Here is a 16,423-nt window from a genome sequence, read left to right on the forward strand (position 1 = left end):
TCTCCCTCTCCCACTCCCCCTGCTTGTGTTCCCTCTCTTGCTGTGTCTCTCTCTGTCAAATAAATAAAATCTTTAAAAAAATTAATGCTAAGGCCTTACTTGCCTTTTCCACCATGTTGACCTTTGCACTGATAATATAAATGCACTGGTGGGTCAGCTGTTGATGCCTCAGGATGCATCAAGGCAGTGGCCCCAGACTGCTAGCAGTCATGGGATTCTTCAACATACACACACACACAGAACGAGCTAGTTTCACTTATTTAAAAATGTCCCAAATGAAGGATATTTAAATATTTTTATATCTGCCACCATGATTTGACAGCTTCCCAATACTTAAAAACTTTCCCATGAGATTGGTGATGGCATTAACAAATACAATTTTTTGATATTGTATAATAAAATCTGCCAACATTTGGAAAGGTCTTATATATTCTAGTGATACATGATAGTACAACTTAGTGAACTAGTATTTTCCAAATGACTAATGTATGATACTATAACACCATGAGTGGTATGAAAAGAAAATCCACTCAAAGCGCAGGAGAAACCAATGAATTTATTGTCACAGAGTATGAAAAGTTCACTGATATGTTTTAATAATCTATGCAACTTTAAGAATCTACCACTTGTCTCTCACTGATATGAGGAATTCTTAATCGCAGGAAACAAACTGAGGGTTGCTGGAGTGGGGGGTGGGGTGGGAGGGATGGGGTGACTGGGTGATAGACACTGGGGAGGGTGTATGCTCTGGTAAGCGCTGTGAATTGTGCAAGACTGGAATCTCAGATCTGTACCTCTGAAACAAATAATGCAATATATGTTAAGAAAAAAGAAGAAGGAGAAGAAGAAGGTAGCGGGAGGGGAAGAATGAAGCGGGGGAAATCGGAGGGGGAGACGAACCATGAGAGACTATGGACTCCGAGAAATAAACTGAGAGTTCTAGAGGGAAGGGGCGTGGGAGGATGGGTTAGCCTGGTGGTGGGTATTGAGGAGGGCACATTCTGCATGGAGCACTGGGTGTTATGCACAAACAATGAATCGTGGAACACTTCATCTAAAACTAATGATGTAATGTATGGGGATTAACATAAGAATAAAAAAATAAAAAAATAAACTTAAAAAAAAAAAAGAATCTACCACTTGTCAAGTTTCGGTATAGAATCAGAGAACAATATGCACAATTATTTGAAAGGTTATTATAATACTCCTCCCTTGACTACATAAAAAATAAAATAAAACTTTGCATAGAAAAAAATCCAACATAAAGAAAGTCAAAAGACAAATGACACACTGGAAGAAAATATTGGAAAAATTTAACACGGATAAAAAGTATTGTCCCTGCCTTAATCTGCTCGGGCTGCCATAAGAAAATACCATTGACTGGGTGGCTTAAAAAAATAGAATTTTTTCTGGGCTCTAGAGACTATCAAATCCAAGGTCAAGGTTCTGGTTCAGTTCAGTTTCTCTTCCAAAGCAAAGCCACTTGCCCTCACATGACCTTTCCTCTGTGTGCCCATGTATAGGGCCAGGGGTGTGGGTGGGGGTTTGAAGGACTCTCTGGTGTCTCCTGTTGGATCAGGCCCCATCCTTCTGATCTCATTTAATCTCCATTACCTCCTAGAGGCCCTATCCCCAAATATTGTCACATAGAGGGTTAGGGCTTCAATATGAACTGTGAGTGGACATAATTTAGTCCATAGCAGACATATATATATATCATATATATCTTGTGAAAATTGTGGGGGGGAATTAAAACTATTGAAAAAGTGCACAAAAGATGTGAATAATTAACAAAAAGATATAAAAATAGTGCTTACAATATAAAAAGACATTCAGCTTCACTCACAAGGAAAGTGCTCATAAAACTATACTGAGATATCATATCTACTTATCAGACTGGCAAACGTTCAAAAGTTGAAAACTGGGCGCCTGGGTGGCTCAGTCGGTTGAGCGACTGCCTTCAGCTCAGGTCATGATCCCAGGGTCCTGGGATCGAGTCCCACATCGGGCTCCCTGCTCTGCGGGGAGCCTGCTTCTCCCTCTCCCACTCCCCCTGCTTGTGTTCCCTCTCTCGCTGTGTATCTTTCTGTCAAATAAATTAAAAAAAAAAAAAGTTGGAAACTGTGCTCTGTTAGCAGAGCTATAGGAAACAGCCTCTCCTACATTACTGGTAGAAATACAAAGTAATACAGCTCTATGGAGGGGACTTACACAGTATTTGATAAAGTTACCTCTGTATTTACCCCTAACCAAGCAATTCTGCTTGTAGATTTTACCCTGAAAATGCACCCCAGTGATAGGAAAATACAAACCCACAAGATTATTCATTGCTTCATTATTTGTAATTGCAAAATATTGCAAACACTTAAATATCCAAGTGTAGGAGATTTGTTGAATACACTAGGATGCATACACACAGTAAGTACTACACACTGTAAAAACGAGTGATGAAGATCTCTATGAACTGATTATGGAGTGATTTCCAGGAGATATTAAGTGAAAACCGCAGAGAGTGAGCATATATGGGATGCTATGTTTTGTGTAAGAATGTAGGGAAAATAAGAACACATACATATTCTCTCTACAGAGGGCAATGCTGTGGCGGGGGGGGGGGGGGCGGATAAACCAGAAAACACTGAGGACAGTTACCTATAAAGGTGAGGGACAGAAAGAAAAGGACAGAGACCTATTTCTCTGAGTATGTTGTTTTGCACACTTCTGGTTTTGGGAAGCAGGCTAGTGCTCTACACATTCAAAAACTAGCCTTGCATCTGTAGTAACAGTGAGAAAATTTCTAGAACTGAAATCAAACTAAAACCAATGAACCCAAGCATATCTCAAGTGAATGTCATAATCCTCCTGAAGTCGAGGAGAAAGAAGTGATCCACTTTATTTATGAGCACAATATTTGATACGTTCAGTCAGTGTTGAGAAAGGGCATCAGGGAAGAATTACAAACAAGTCCTGAACCACTTTTACTGACTTTGTTTTTTGTAGTGGCATGGGAAAATCAATTCTAAGACAACTCTAGATCTATTACAGGTTTTAGCAAACGAGTAAATGCGTTGTTATTGGGAGTCAGGGTTCTCACTAGGGTAGAAGGGACATATAAATTTGGAATGGAGGAGAGGCGCTCGGGTGGCTCAGTACGTTGAGTGACCGACTCTTGTTTTCGGCTCGGGTCATGGTCTTGGGGTCATGGGATGGAGCTCCGTGTTGGGCTCCACACTCAGCCAAGAGTCCACGTGGGATTCTCTCCCTCTGCCTCTGTCTCCCTTCTCTATCTCTTTCTAAAATAAATGAACAAATCTTTAAAAAAATAAGGAATGGAGGAAAGCAAGAAGGAGCCCTGTGAGAATGAATTGGGATTGGAGGTATTGGTGTGAACTCACTTCTAAAATATACATAAATATGGGGCACCTGGGTGGCTTGGTCCGTTAAGCGTCTGACTCTTGGTTTCGGCTCAGGTCATGATCTCAGGGTCCTGAGATCAAGCCCCATCTCAGGCTCCTCCCTCAGCACAGAGTCTCCTTGTCTCTCTCCCTCTGCTCCTCCCCCCACTCTTTCTCTCTCTCTGGAATAAAGAAATAAAATCTTTTTTAAAAAATCAAAAAATAGGGCGCCTGGGTGGCTCAGTTGGTTGAGCGACTGCCTTTGGCTCAGGTCATGATCCTGGAGTCCCTGGATCGAGTCCTGCATTGGGCTCCCTGTTCGGCAGGGAGTCTGCTTCTCCCTCTGACCATAACCCCTCTCATGTGCCCTCTCTCATTCTCTCTCTCTCTCGAATAAATAAATAAAATCTTTAAAAAAAATAAAAAATAAAATATACATAAATATGTATGTTACATATCTGCGTGTGTGCACACATGTATATATGTGTGTGTGGGTATGTATATGTACACACATACATATGTTTCCTAGCTCTGTCTGCTGAAAGGGCCAAGAAGCAAAGACCTCCCTTATAGCAATAAGCACATCTAGGACCCATATCTTGGTTTCTAATACTAGTTCCTACTAAAAGAAGCCAGGGCTTTTTGGAGAAATGGCTGATCCAAGGCTGGAGCAGAAAGTATACAAGATGAGGCTGAGATACCTTATTTGGCCAAAGTAGAGAAATACACACACACACACACACACACACGATGGGGTCAAGTCAAAAGAGCAAAACAGCCAGTTCGAAGAGCACCCATGAGCCAAATCTGGGACAATGTGAGCAATTCTTGAGTTCATACTGAGAATAAAAAGATCTCATAATACACATATATATACCTATGCATATATACTTATATATATGTTTAAAATACGTATTTATAAAGGTGAGGGGAGGGGCACCTGGGTGGCTCAGATGGTTAAGTGTCTGCCTTCGGCTCAGGTCATGATTCCAGGGTCCTGGGTTCGAGCCCCACATCTGGCTCCTGGCTCAGCAGGGAGCCTGCTTCTCCCTCTCCCTCTGCCTCTCTCCCTGCTCATGCTCTCTCTCTCTCTCTGTATCTCTGTGTCTAAAATGAATAAATAAAATCTTAAAAAAAAAAGGTGAGGGGAAGCAGTCCTCTTGCTTTAGTAGAATATTAAAACAACTAATAAATGTTGAGGGAAGGCTGGAGTTGGAAAAATCAGCATTTCGCAACCATGATAATAAAGATTCTTTTTGACAAACATCCTCAGTGGATACTATATTAGTTTCTGATTACTGTTACAACAAATTGCCACACATATTACAAGATGTGTCCTTGACATTTTACCAAGAAATTGTTTTTTCTATCTTCCCAATAATAACACGACCCTAGAATATTTTCACCTGGAATATTTTAACTCTCAACTTTTCATTATTCTCATGAATCTCCTACATATATTTTAAACTCCACTACATTTCTAGAATTATTTTGTACAGTTCTACTCATTTACATTTACCCTTCCCGGTGCTCTTCATTCTCCCCTGCTGTTACCATGTGGATCATTTTTATTTTTCCTGAAAACACTACCAAGTAGTGCTGGTAAACTACTTCTCTGCTTTTTCTACTTTAAAGAAGTCTCAAAACCTCTTTATTGCACCTTCACTAACGAGAAATTTTTCCATTTTGGAAAAGTTCAAACATTTACAAAGGAAAGAGGAGAGTGTAACAAACTCCAATGGACAATTATCAAATATGGCCATTCTCACATCTTCTCCCAACTACACCTCAACTTGATGGTCATGATGATGATGATGATTTTATTTTTAATAGGAATTTTGCACAATGGTCTTTAATGTTTTTTCTTAAAAAATGAGAAAAGAGGGGCCCGTGGGTGCCTCCGTCAGTTAAGCATCTGACTCTTGATTTCGGCTCAGGTCATGATCTCAGGGTTGTGGGATCGAGCCCATATGGGGCTCTGCATTCGGTGCAGAGTCTGCTTGTCCCTCCCCCTCTGCCCCTTCCCCACCAAATATAATATATATATATACATATATATACACACATATATAAAATCTTGAAAAAAAGATGAGAAAAGAGAAGGAAATGCAAGGCGTTTCAGTGTATTGACTACATTATAAAGTCTGCTTTATATGTATAAACCAAAAGATAAAAGAAAGAAAAGATTGTGTGGCTACAGACAAACCAGTATTAAAGGAAATGCAAAGGAAGGAAAACTTTCATAAATCATGGAAAGCACCAGCCTGACAGCTTGACTTGTGAGTGTTCTTCAGAAGATGGAGTGTAAACCAGAATGACTATTTTGTTTAGATTGGTTGGAAAAGGAGGCAAAGGCAATCTGACCCTTCAGAATCTCTTGTACAAAATCAAACACGGAAGAATCCAAACCTCTAAAAGTAAGTACCTGGATACATAGAAAGGCAAGTGTTTTGACAAGTAAAACGGGTTTTCTGTTGGTAAAATTAGTTATTTTTTTCTCAGCTGCTTCTTTCTGGTGGAGACTAATCCAGTTGTTTTCCGAGGAAGGAAGTTAGGAGGTACAGTTTTAACAGTCGTGAAAACTACTCTACTATGCTCTCATGTAATCTGTAGCTCATAGCTTTTGAATTGAAGTTTTGGTCAGTTTAGATGCCCAGTTTAAACCGACTTTTAAAAGCTGGGCAGTGGGGTGTGGCCCGACCAATAAAAATGATGATGATAATTATTTTTAATAGTTCTTTTACTTTAAGGTAAAATGTCCATACATGGAGGTACACGTATTTTATTAGCTGTGTCGTTGTGACAAATGGATGCTCACTTGATTGTCTCCTTTATCATAATCACATTTTTATCACCTTAGAAAGTTCCCTTGAGTCCCCTCCCAGTGAATCTCTATCCCCAGAAGCAACTAACATTTTGATGTTTTTCACCTCAGATTGGTTTTGCCTGTTTTAGAACTTCATAAAAAGGAATTATGCAGTGTATCTGTTTTCATGCTCCATTGTTTTTGTTCTGTGGATCAATACACAACTACACCTCAACTTGATGTGTGGGCTAATACTTCATAAATTTTTATTGTTGAATAGCATTACATTGTATAAATATATTATGATTTTTTTATTCATTCTCCTATGGATGGATATTTGACTTGGGGGATTTTTTGTGAGTAAAAGTGTGATGAGCATGCTTTAACAAGTTGGTTCACAAACACATGTTTTTAGATCTCTTGAATAAACACCTCGGAATGGACTTGTTGGGTCAAAGTGCAAGTGTACATTTAACTTGCGAAGAAATTGGTGGAGTTTTTCCAAAATAGTTGTACCCTTTTATGTTCCTACCAGTAACAGAAGAATTTTGATTGCTCTATATCCTTGCTACTTTCCATTCAAATATTTTCCTTTGTGAAATGTCTGTCAAGTCTTTTGCTTATTTTTATAGGATTGTTTGTTCTTTTAACTGTTAAATTCTAAGTGTTTTTATATATTCTGGACACTATTTCTTATATATCTTGCAAATATTTTCTTCCAGTCCATGGCTTGCCTGTTTCTTTACAGTCTTTTGATGAACAGATGTTTTTACTTTCAATAAATTCCATTTTATCAATGATTTCTTTTATAGTTACATCTTTCCAGTTTTATCTAAGAAATCTTTGGCCCCAGAGCATGAGAATATTTTCCTTAATATCTTTATAGTTTCAGCTTTTATATTTAGGTCTATGATCCATGGCAAATTAAATATTGTGTATAGTGTGAGGCGGAGAAATCAAGCTTTGTTTTCCCTCATTTGGACCTTCAATTGTTCCAGCATCAATTGATGAAAAAATTTCATTTGATTTGTTTTGGCATCTTTATGGAAAATGAATTGACCATATATACATCTTTCAAAAGGAATGTATTTCCTGCAGTCGTTTGGGGAAAGATCTCTCCTCAGCAAAATCTTACTTCCTGTAATTGCCTCCGTAGTTCTCTGATGTTTGTGAATATATGATTTTTATAAGTTGTCTGATGTTTCTAGATCTTTTCAGTGGAGGCATGCCACAGACTACTTCATCTACCTGGAAGAGGAACTCTTTGAGTTGAATTTGCTGTCGTTATTCTAACTTCCTGGAGATAGATGCTCTTTCCTTTCCTTGCTTATGTGACTTCCGGGGTTATAGATTTCCCTCTAAGCCCAGGCTGGCCATATCCCTCAGGGTCTCAGCCAGTTTGGAAGGCTGTAAGAAAATTCCATAAATGTGGGTGGCTTAAACAGCAAACATTTACTGTTCATAGTTCTAGAAGCTGGGATTTCCAAGATCAAGGTTCTAACCCTTTTCCTGGTCTACACATAGCCACCCCAACTTCTTGCTGTATCCTCACATGGCAGAGTGGGAGAGAGGAGTCTGGTCCCTTCCTCTTCTCGTAAGGGCACTATTCTCATACATAAGGGCACTATTCTCATCATGGGAGTCCCACCAGTGCCACCTCAACTAAAGCTAATGACCTCCGCAAGGTCCCTCCTCTGAATGCCATCACATTGGAGATTAGTGTTTCAACACAGGAATTTTGGGGAGGTGCAAGCACTCTTCTCCATAGCACACAAGTTTTAGTGTGCTGTGTCTTCATTGCTATTCAGTAGGTTTGTCCTCTCTATTGAGATTTCTTCGTTGATCCATGACTTATTTAGAAGTATATCACTTAATCTCTGAACATTCAAGTATTGTTCTAGTAATTTTACTGTTACTGATTTCTAGCTTAATTGCACTGTGGTTAGAGAATATCTTCTGTATGATTTCAGTTCTTTGAAATTTGCCTTATTGCTCCACATGTATTCAATTTGGGCCAATGGTCATGTGCACTTGAAAAGAACGTACATTCATTCTCTCACTGTTGGGAGGTAGTAGCCTATGTATGTTAGTTAGGTCAGCATTTTTTATTATATAGTTTAATTCTTTTCAATCCTTACGGATTTTTTTCTGCTTGTTCTGTTACCAAGAGAAGTATATTAGTGCCTCCCACTACAGCTGTACGTTTGTCTCTTTCCTTTTCAGTTCCTACATATTTTGCTTTTTATGAAGCTTTTTATGTTTTGCTGTTATGAAGTGCCTACAAATTTGGAATTGTTACATATTTCCAGTAGATTGACCCTTTTAATATACATTATCGTTCTTTATCTCTAGTAATGCTTTGTTTTAAAGTCCATTGAGTGGGCGCCTGGGTGGCTTAGTTGGTTAAGCGACTGCCTTCGGCTCAGGTCATGATCCTGGAGTCCCAGGATCGAGCCTCACATCAGGCTCCCTGCTCAGCGGGGAGTCTGCTTCTCCCTCTGGCCCTCCCCCCCTCATGCTCTCTCTCTCTCATTCTCTCTCTCTCTCTCTCTCAAATAAATAAATAAATAAAATCTTTAAAAAATAAAATAAAATAAAGTCCATTGAGCTACACCAGCTTCCTTTTGATTACTGTTTGAATTGAATGTCTCTTCCATCCCATTACTTTTTATTTTAATTTAATTTAATTTTATTTTATTTTAATTTTTAGTAGGCTCCATGCCCAACATGGGGCTTGAACTCATGACCCAAGAGTCACACACTCTACCAACTGAGGCAGCCAGGGCACCCCCATCCCATTTATTTTTAATAATTCTGTATCCTTACAGTAAAGGTGTATATTTAAAGTGGCATTTGGTTAATGTTGTTGTTTCTAAGTATACTCTTAGACTTTTAATTGGAACATTTTCATCATTTATATTTAATGTTACAGCTGATATTTGGGGCTAAGCATTGCAACTTACTATTTATTTTCTATTTGTCCCACCTGTTTTATGTTCCATTTCCTTTCTTAGTCTCTTTTGTATTATGTACTTTTATAATTCTATTTTTTCTCTGTTAGTTGTGAGTTACATATTTTGTAACTATTCTGTTAGTGATGAACCTAGAGGTTACAATGTGCATTTCTGATTTATTAAAATCTAATATAAATGAATATGTTTACAATTTCCTGGACAATACGAGGAGTTTAGAACTTCTTAACTTCACTTATCTCCCTCCTCCTGCCTTTTCTGCTATTGCTGCATGTTTTAATTATGTACATAATAGAATATAATTATGTGTTTTTACATTTATTAATATTTAATATGTGTATTATTTAATTACAAGTAATGTTAAATATATATTTACAATCCCACAAGACATTATTATGGGTATTCTCAAAGTGAAAATTCATTTGGTTTAAACTACTTGTTTAAAAAAAAGAAGAAAAATTTAAAAAAATAAACTACTGTTTACTCTTTTTTTTAAATAAAATATTGTGTCCATTTTAGGTTGACAGAAAGAAAGAAAGGTTGCAAAGATAGTGAAGAAAATTTCACAGACCTTGCACCCACCATCCCCTATTACTAATGGTTTATATTACTATGGTGCGTTTACAACCAAAGAGCCAGCACTGGTACGTGACTATTCCTTAAACTCCGTACTTTATTTGGATTTCATTAGTTTTCCCCCAACATACGTTTTCTGTTCCAGGATACCACTTCGTGTTTGGTCATCAGGTCTCCTCCTGCTCTGGTCTGTTACGGGATCCGATTTTCCCTGATTTTGAGGAGAGTGCTGAGGAATGCTGGTGTTTTGTGGAGCTGAGTGCCCTCCCCTGCACCATGTTCTTCCTTCTGCTCTGCCTCACTTCCCTTTCTCCCTCACTCCAGCCTCCCTGCAAGTGCATTTCTTAGTAAAGTGCCCGCATGCAAGCTCTTGCCTCTGGCTCTCTCTTCTAGGAAATCTGCGGTAAGGCTGTCTTATTCTAGGTTATCAGTCTTTGGGACCCCAACTGAAAACCTGAGTGGCTCATCGCACCCTCTCCTGATTGGCAGGTCTCCACTCCATCTTTTTCTCCTGCAAACTAATGAGAGGCTGTCAAAAGTCCTACTCAGCTTCTCAGCCACCACTTTCTGATAGCTTTTCAACCCAAAATTCTGAGTTGGCTAATATCTCAGGAGGAAAAAACACCATATATCAGGCTCCGATTCTTGGTCTCCCCTTCTCTCTGAGCTCTGGCTTCTAGAAATCCTGTGTTCCTGTTTACTGCCATCAAACCGTTTAAAAGATATATATTTTTGTCTATCTTTTTCTAGTTATTTTCAGCTAGAAGCTTGGTCTGGACAAAAGCTAGTTCTCCATTCCAAGAAACAGAACCCAAGTCTGGGTTTTCATAGGAAACCACAGGCTACTGCTAGAGAAACTGCTGTTTCCTTCCAAATCTGGCAGGCCCCAGGCCCGGCAGAGACCAGAGCAGGCTCTGCCCCTCACATGCCTCTCATTTTATTTCTATTTTTATTCAGTGTCTTTATTTTCTAACTGCTTTCCACGTCTGAGTGTGTTGGTGGAAGGGAGCTTTAGTACAATTTTCCTTGCCACATGCAGTTGGATCTTTCAGCTGGAGATTTTTTTTTTTTTTTTTTTTGCTAATACATATTTTCCTAGAAAATTGCCAAGGTTTTGAAAAGTTTTGTTGGGGGGCGCCTGGGTGGCTCAGTCAGTTAAGCGACTGCCTTCGGCTCAGGTCATGATCCTGGAGTCCCGGGATCGAGTCCCACATCGGGCTCCCTGCTCGGCAGGGAGTCTGCTTCTCCCTCTGACCCTCCTCCCTCTCGTGCTCTCTGTCTCTCATTCTCTCTCTCGCAAATAAATAAATAAAATCTTAAAAAAAAAAAAAGTAAAGTTTTGTTGGAGGATCAGACACAATATTTACTTATAATTTTATTTTTTATTAAGTTGGTAATTTTAATTCCAGTATAGTTAACGTACAGTGTTGCATTAGTTTCAGATGTACAATATAGTGATTCAACACTTCCATACGTCACCCGGTGCTCTTTACAAGCGCCCTCCTTAACCCCATCACCTATGTCACCCATCCCCCACCCATCTCTCCTCTGGGAACCATCTGTTTGTTCTCTATAGTTAAGAGTCTGTTTCTTGTATTGTCTCTCTCTCTCTCTTTTTCTTTGCTTGTTTCATTTCTTAAATTCCATATATGAGTAAAATCATTTAGTAGTCTGGAAAACTTTGATACATGTAGGGGAAATGCAGAGAGTTAGTCCTTGGAACAATTGCAAGGAAGATAGAAGTGGGGGGTGTGCATCTCAAAGACGTTTTCCTCACTGTCTGCCATTCCATCACCCAGGGACTTTTCTACAATCCTGGTGTCTGCCTCCTGCCCCTTTCCATTGATGTTGAATCAAAAAAAAAAAAAAAATGCTCAGGGGCGTCTGGGGGGCTCAGTGGCTGGGCGGTCCACTCCTGATTTTGGCTCAGGTCATGATCTCGGGGTCCTGGGATGGAGCCCCGTGATGGGCTCCAAGTTCATCAGGAAGTGTGCCCTGGGATTCTCTCTCCCTCTCTCTCTGCCCCTCCCCACTCCCTGCTCAAAGGAGCTCACTCTCATGCTCTCTTTCTCTTAAAAATAAATAAATAAATAAATAAATAAATAAATAAATAAATAAATCTTAAAAACAAATGTTGACTCTGATTCTCCCTTTCATGATGATTCAATGTTATCATCGTGTGCACCAGCTATTATATAGCATTGCCCTCTGGTGGTACAGAGCTGTTAGCCCCTGCATAGAATGGTCTAGAATGCTGCCATTTTGAACCCTGTCAGCAAAGGAGGAGACAGAACAATTAGAGGAAAAACAGGACTGCCAACTCTCACATCTTGTTATAATGAGTCTTTTCCTTTGGTCTCTTGCCCTAACTCACCGGGGACTGGTGAATTGTACCTGTTACAACTGTTTCTGAATTAAGAATCAATAAGTAACAGGCAAGACTCCACTTTGGCCCCTCAGATTTTAAAAAATAACTCTGTGGCTGGCTCAAAGTTGAAAAGGTTGGGGTGATCTGGAGATTGATTTGCTGAATTTCAAAATGACTTGTCTTTTTCAGGGTAGGCTAACTGCTGAAACAAATAAGCTGCACATTTCACTACACAATAAAGTTTATTTCTTGCTTGGGCAGTGTCCCATCAAAGGTTTTCCCGGTCAGTCACCTGACTCTCCTACATGGCTCTCCTCCACCTGATGTCACAGGCACTCAGGTTTCTTTTGTCTTACAACTCCACCCTCTTCTAGGGCCTCAGAGAACTCTGTAATTAGCCAGCAGCTTGGAAAAGGTAGTCAGTAGTTGCACAGGGGAAAGTTTATGGACCAGACTTGGAATTTGTATCTATCACTTATACCTATTTTGGACATTTCATTGGCCAGCATCCAGTCAAATGGCTGCACTGGGAAGTGTAGCCCAGTGGTTGTCCAGGAGGAATAGGTAAATGGTTGTGAACAGCCATCAAGTCTCTGCCACAGGTCTCATTTGTGTGTGTGTGTGTGTGTGTGTGTTTCTGCCTTCCAAAAGTAAAAAGAATGTCTCTGCTTTTGCAAAGAGCCCCCAAACCTCCTTGGATCCTTCAACTTCTCAGTTTATTCAAATCCTGAGTTGACAGCAACACTGTATATGATTTTTTCAGCCTCTTGAGACTAAAAAGAAGTTGCTTCTCAGTTAAAACATGGAATATTTTCTTGGTCCTGGGGGAGATCTAACTGGCCAATATTATTTTTAAGTTAGCTTTTCATTGAAGTTTTACATAATATAGAAAAGTGAAAAAAAAAAACCCGTAAGTAAACCACCCAATGAATTTTCACAAGGTTAGTATAGTCATGTGACTATCACCCACTTCAAGAAATAAAACATTACCACCATCTTAGAAACCAACAAGTAAGGGTGGGTGGGGGAGTTCTTGGTGATGAGAGAGGATATCCTAAGGGTACTGCGTTGCTAGTATGTCATTTGGGTTCTCCTTTAAATGTTAGCTCCAAAGTGAGGAGATGCCAAAGCAGCCTGGGATTTGCCCTCCCCTTGATTCCAGCCATCTGTATTACCTTTTGGCAGGTTACTTCCTCTTTTAGAACCTCTGTTTCTCCGTGTGTACAATGGGTGGTTTGGATCAGCAAGCCACCCAAGTTTCTCACCTGGGAACAACTTGGTTTTAGGACTTGCTCCAAATCCTCCGGGATGGGGTGTGGTGGGGAGAATACATAATAGGACTGGAAAGAATCCCTTGTGTAGAGAGATGCCCGAGCCCCAGCTTGTGCCCAGGCCTAGGTCCGTCTTCACTGAATTCTCCAGATTGGGGGACTGGGCATGGTTCACCAGTCTTGTGCCACAGGTAATGTTCACCTAACTGGTGTTCAGTTGTTTTGGCTTAATCCAGCTCTGTGCGTGCTGTGAGGGGCTGCGAGAGCTTGTGGAGTCAATGGGGGATATGCACAGCCAGGGGCTGAGGACGGAGCATGTGGACTTGGACAGACTTGAGTGCCAATTCTGACTTTGTCACAGGCTGGCTGTGCGACCTTGGGTGAGTCATTTAACCTCTTTGAGCTCAGCCTCCACATCTATGAAATTCAAAGGAGACAATCACCTACCTTCTAAGTTGTCGTGCGGACACAATGAGCTAATCCTTGATGCTTGGCGTCTAAGTGTCAGTAAGCAGTCGTGAGTATCGCCCTTCCATGCTAACCCTTCACCAACAATGTACCAAAGCTCTTCCAGGCTGCCTGTGGCAGGGGATCCCGTAGCCTGGAACGGGGATCCAGGGGGAAACAGGTTTGCCCTGCAGCTGAGTCCAGACTAGTCCCATTTCTTTTTCTTCCACATACGCCTTCTTTATCCTTTCACCCCTGAAACTGAAACGACTCATTTCTCACAACTGCCAGCGTCATAACCTTTGTACAATTCAGAGTAATCTCCTGGCAATTTAATCTGAGATCTGATATTAGCCCCCAGTGTAGTTATAATTAATAGAAATGCTTAGAATATGTGGAATGCTTTTTCTCCTCATTGCTCAGAAATCTCTGGGTAAGAACGGACTTCACTGTCCCGCAAACTTGAGCTCCAGTCCTGGCTTCCCTACCCACTAGCTGTGTGACCCTGCACAAGTGATTTAACCTGTCGGGATGCAACTGAACGATGGGGATGGGAGGTGCTTTCATTCTCCACCCCACCCTCCTCCTTCGGGAAGCCTGGAAAGCTCCCCAGACTCACTTGCAGCTGGAGTTCTGGATGGCACGGAAGTTCTACTAGTTGATGGTGCTCATGCAAGGTCTGGAAGGTGGAGCTGAGGAAGGCCTTCCCCCTCCTGCTGAGGTTGCTGGCAACCTTAGTGGTGGTGAGTTGAGGGGAGGACAAGGATGATGGTCACCAGCCTCGGGCTGGGAGAGGCAGTTGTGACCGAAGCTACGGTGGTAGGTGTAAGAGCTTCCTGAAGTCTCAGCTAGCTGATGGGTCCTTCTAGCGGACAGTTGGTTGTCACCCCCTTGCATATGCTCCTCCAGCCCTTACCAGAGTCTTGAAGGCGTTTGATTCCCTGTACAAAAACCCCCTTTTGCTGGAAACATCCAGAACTTCTGTTCCTTACACTGAACCAAACTGACAGAGGATGATGGGTACTGCTGATTGTTTAGAATCACGGGATTAGGCAAAGCTATTAAACAGAAAATGCCTGTCACGGAAGAAGCCCTTGGCCCATGGTAGTCACTAATGATTGCAAGAAGACTAACTGTTGAGCTGTTGGAAACTCAGGAAAACCAGTTCTGTAAATTGCATCTTGCCGCCCACCAGCACTAGCAGGATTTTTTTTTTTTTTTCCCACTTTGGTTTTTCCAAGCAGTCAGCAGGCATCTATAACAAGAGGAAAATGATCCTTGGCTAATGTTGCTTTCCCCTTATGTTCTCGCCAACAATTCATGTTGCCTTAAGAGATTAGGCTTTTTTATTGCTTGCCTCATTGCCCTGCTGTCTGCACCGAAGTTATGTCTTGGCTGGCTGGGCGTGTCCTTCTGATGGAGTCCAGGCCTGTTGCATAGGGAGCAAGGGGGTTATTTGATCTCTTGACTGTGGCTCTTACAAGTCCCATTGAGAGTGTGCTTACCCACAGAGCTCTGCTATGCTAATTGGCCCGGGGTTGCCGAAGAAGCAAAATTCTACCGAAAGCAGTGAGTGTTTCTTCTGGCAGGATTTGACATTTGGGAGAAGGCAGCCTCTGCAGGGGCTCAGGGGTCAACCCTGGGTCCCACCCCACCCTTCCCAGACACTCGGCTAATGGGCAGTCGTTTCTTGATCAGGGTGATGGAGGGTCATAAAGGGCATCCCTGGCCTCCAGAGAGATTTTCACTCAGCCTGGACTTAAATCCTGGAATGCAAGAAAACCCCTCTGATTGTTTGACCCGAAGCCTGATATCTTGCCCACCAAGTGTTATTCCACAGACCCTGTTAGGGAGAAGGATGGAGAAGTTTGGTCCCCACCCCTGACTCACGTGGCCACTGAACTGAACTGAGCCCTAGGAAACAGTGTTCGTTTGCAGAAGAAGAAGAAGAAGGACTCACTCTTTGAAAAGTGACCCAGATCCCCTTCCCTTTATTGTGAGTCCCTGTCTCTCTCTACTGAATGTTCAGCAGAATTACCTGAAGGGAAACCACAGTGAGATACCATGTCACACCTACAAGGATGGTTATAATCAAAAATGCAGAAAATAACGAGCATTAGTGGGATGCCTGGGTGGCTCATCTGGTTAAGTGTCCGACTCTTGATTTCAGCTCAGGTCATGGTCTCAGGGTCCTGGGGTGGAGCCCTGCATCAAGCTCTGCACTTAGCAGGGAATCTTTTTGCGGATTTCTCTCCCTCTTCATCTGTGCCTCCCCCTGCTCGTGCATGCTCTCTCTTTCACTAAAATAAATAAATAAATCTCCAAAAAAGTAAAGAAAATAATCAGTGAGGACGGGCATGGAATCCTCGTGCACGCTTTGTTGGTGGGATATAAAATGGTGCAGCTTCTGGGGGAAATAGTTTGGTGTCCTTTGAAAAGTTAAACATAGAATTATGTGACCCAGCATTTCCATTCCTAGGTACATTCACCAAAAAAAAAAAAAAAAAAAAAGTGGAAACCAGGGGCTTGAGCTGAGATCAGTGCACCAATGTTCATGGCAGCATTATTCACAAAAACCAAAAGGTGCAAGA

Source organism: Mirounga leonina, unplaced genomic scaffold (genome assembly GCF_011800145.1).
Source record: "Mirounga leonina isolate KUSES-001 unplaced genomic scaffold, KU_Mleo_1.0 Mir_168, whole genome shotgun sequence".
Taxonomy (NCBI): domain Eukaryota; kingdom Metazoa; phylum Chordata; class Mammalia; order Carnivora; family Phocidae; genus Mirounga; species Mirounga leonina.